Below are 3426 nucleotides of genomic sequence, written 5' to 3'. Positions count from 1 at the left end.
AGTTGAGGTAATTCTAGACGTGAGTTTCCCTACATTAGCCCCAGGTGTTGTGCTCCTTTTTCCTACTTAGTAGCTCACGTATTATTGGCCCACCTGGCGGTCTGGCCTCCCAGGTCCTTCGAGGAGGAGTGGCAGGTAAGTCCTGAGCTCCTGGTGCACTCGTGGACACAGACTGTCCAAGGCCATTTGTGTGGTCCTAATTGATGAGGGTTCTGGTTTAGTGGGCAGCAGCCTTCACCCCTGGGTGCTGAGTCTCAGGAGGCCCCTGGGTGCTGAGTGTCAGGAGCTAAAAGGCTCACGTACTTAAAGCATCTCCCTCCTCCCTGTGCAGGGCAGTGCCCACAAATTGCCCACAATGCCGCCAGAGGAATGGGAGGAGGATGGGAGGGGCCAGTGAGCACATCAGCGCAGGACACACCATTCCTGGCGTTAGGGATCAGCGGCAAGAGAACAGAGCCTCCAGTGAAAGTAAGAAGAGCAAATGCTGGCTGTGAAAATAGTGTGTGGGGGAGGGGGCTATGAGTGGTGTTTTTCCTTCTCCTTGACTCTACCTGTGAAATTATCTGAAACTAGAGGCCCGGTGCACAAATTCGTGCACCAGTGGGGTCCCTTGGCCTGGCCTGTGGGATCAGGCCAAAATCAGCTCTCCAACATCCCTCGAGGGTCCCGGATTGCGAGAGGGAGCAGGCCAGGCCAAGGGACCCCACCGGTGTACAATAGGGGCCAGGGAGGGACACGGAAGGTTGGCCAGCCGGGGAGGGACTGTGGGAGTGCTTCAGGGCGTGTCTGGCCTGTCTCACTCAGCAAGCTAACCTACCGGTCAGAGCATCTGCCCCCTGGTGGTCAGTGCACATCATAGCGAGCGGTTGAGCGGCCTTAGTATTTCATTAGCTATTAGGCTTTCATTGGTTGAATGGCCAACCGGACGACCGGACACTTAGCATATTATTATATAGGATGGACAAGGTATATGAGAAATAGGATATTCACAAGAAACTTATTGATCATGAAGAGGAAACTATAACTTGAACTTGGAGAACCCTGGTAGACATCACTTTAATGCAGCAGAAAAAGTAACTAACTTCAGTAACATAAGGACATTAAGCGTCTCCTGACAGAACATCCTGTAGGATTTTACCCAGACTGATCCAGACAGAAGAGCAGACAAGCCTAAATTCAGGGAATTCCTGCAAAATCACTGGTGTAGACGCTTCAAAAATGTCCAGATAATAAAAGACAAGGCCAGTGGGGGAGCTATTCCGGATTAGAGCCTGGAGACCCAACAAGCACCCCAGTGCGATCCAGAAAAGGACATCAGTGGGTACGTGGCAGACAGGAATGCAGGCTGTGGGTGCAGGTGTCCACATTCACTTCCTGGCTGGTCCGCGGCCTGTGCTCCTGGCTTTAGAAAATGCAGGCTGAAGCGCTGAGAGCTAAAGGGGCATCGTGTCTGCAGCTCACCCTCAAATGCAGTTCTTCGGGGCCTCTGGGAAGGGTAGGTGGGAATTCTTTGTATAACTTTTACACATTTTTTTAAATCCAAGTTTTGCTTTTTTCTTTTTAATATATTTTATTGATTTTTTTACAGAGAGGAAGGGAGAGGGAATAGAGAGTTAGAAACATCGATGAGAGAGAAACATCAATCAGCTGCCTCCTGCACACCCCCCACTGGGGATGTGCCCGCAACCAAGGTGCATGCCCTTGACCAGAATCGAACCTGGGACCCTTCAGTCCGCAGGCCGACACTCTATCCACTGAGCCAAACTGGTTAGGGCTTTTTCCACATTTTTATAAGCCAACAATTATTTCAAAAGAGTACATTTAAAAAAATTAAATGTGTATTAACTTTATAACAAAACAAAAAATGCTTTTCAGAAAGAAAACGTGTCCATATTCATAGCCTGTGCTACAAACTCATGGGATAGATTTTCGCTGTCAGCAAAGTTCCCAGCAGCCGGGAGGAACAAGGAACAAAGCCCTGCCCTGCCCTCCAGCTGTCAGAGAGCCAGACGCACACAGAGCCGGGCCTCAGAGGGGCTTTGCTGAAAGATAAGTGCTGATAAGGCCTGCAGGTCACCCTCGGCAGCAGGCCCCCCAGCTAGCTGAGAGGAAGCCAGAGCTCTGTCCGACATAAGCCAGAGCAGAGCTGTGGCTTTTAACTTGAAAGCAGCAGCTGGTGCTCCCCCCGGGGTCTGAGCAGCCCTGGGCGGGGTGCCTGCCACAGTGGGCGCACTGCTGGGCCCCGCCTGGGGAGGCCAGGAAGGTCAGGGCCAACGTCTCCTGCAGATTTACGGGGATGGCATTCTGTTTGGATCTGTTCAGGAAACCAGGACTGGTGTGCGTGTGCGTGTGTGTGTGTGTGTGTGTGTGTGTGTGTGTGTGCTGGGGGGAGGTGTACTAGACTTATCAGGGGGATCACCTCAAATCTTACATTAATGCCTAACCACTGTACACCTAAAACTAATATAATACTGACTGTCAATTGTAATTGAAACTTTTTAAAATTAAATAAAGACAACATCACTCATTAAAAAGATAAGCTACAAAACCAACCAGTGACCTAAACCGGTGTCTCTCTCATCAAGCCCAGTGCAGAGTAGACCTGGGAAGATGCCCTTTGCCGGCCTCTGGGCAGTGTCCACCAGGCCTGGGTGGAGGCCGCAGCCTGTTCCGTGGCCTCTGACCTCTCCCACTGCTCTTGGAGGCAAAAGACCAATTTCCTGGGCACCAAACTCTCCCTGACAACCAGGAAAGCTTTTCCGGGCCCCTGACCACACTGTCCCAAGGGAGTGTTACTTTGAAACACTGTCCAGTCGAGGTCTGTGCCTGGTCCCCAATTAAGTGGCTGGAGCTGGGGGTCTGGGAGGGACCCTGGACAGACGCCCCAGCTGAATCAGCAAGCGCTGAGGCCGTGCTTACAAAAGCTGCAAGACGCTGCTCCCCCCCTCCGACCTCCCCCCTACCCCACCCCACCCCACCCCACCCCACCCCCACGGTACTCGGGGACCTCTTTGTCCAGCCGCGTTTGGTTGTTTTCGCTTCTGGAAGACTTACGGATGAATCAAACCCATTCTAATGCCTCACAATCCACACTGAGAAAGGCGAACTGGGTGAACCCCAGGCCGAGCCTGGAGCCCTAACGCGGAGGCACACTGCCCTCCCGCGGCGGCTCGGGGCGCGACAGGCGCCCGCACTCACCGCCTCCGCTCCCAGGACCTGGAAGTTTAACTGCAAGGCGGCTCGGCCCAGCTGAGACTGGAAGGAGACACTCCCAACGCGGAATGAAGCCGCAGGCTTCAGGCCTGGCGCTGGGGCTCCCGCACGGGCTGGAAGTCTGTCCCCTGCCAAGGGAGGAGAAATTGAAAACTGCTGCTTTCCTCACAGGGTGCGATAAAGATGCACGGAGTAACGTGTGCGGTGCTGGCG

Source organism: Myotis lucifugus, unplaced genomic scaffold (assembly GCF_000147115.1).
Source record: "Myotis lucifugus unplaced genomic scaffold, Myoluc2.0 scaffold_371, whole genome shotgun sequence".
In the NCBI taxonomy this organism is placed as follows: Eukaryota; Metazoa; Chordata; class Mammalia; order Chiroptera; family Vespertilionidae; genus Myotis; species Myotis lucifugus.
This window is presented reverse-complemented; position numbering follows the sequence as displayed.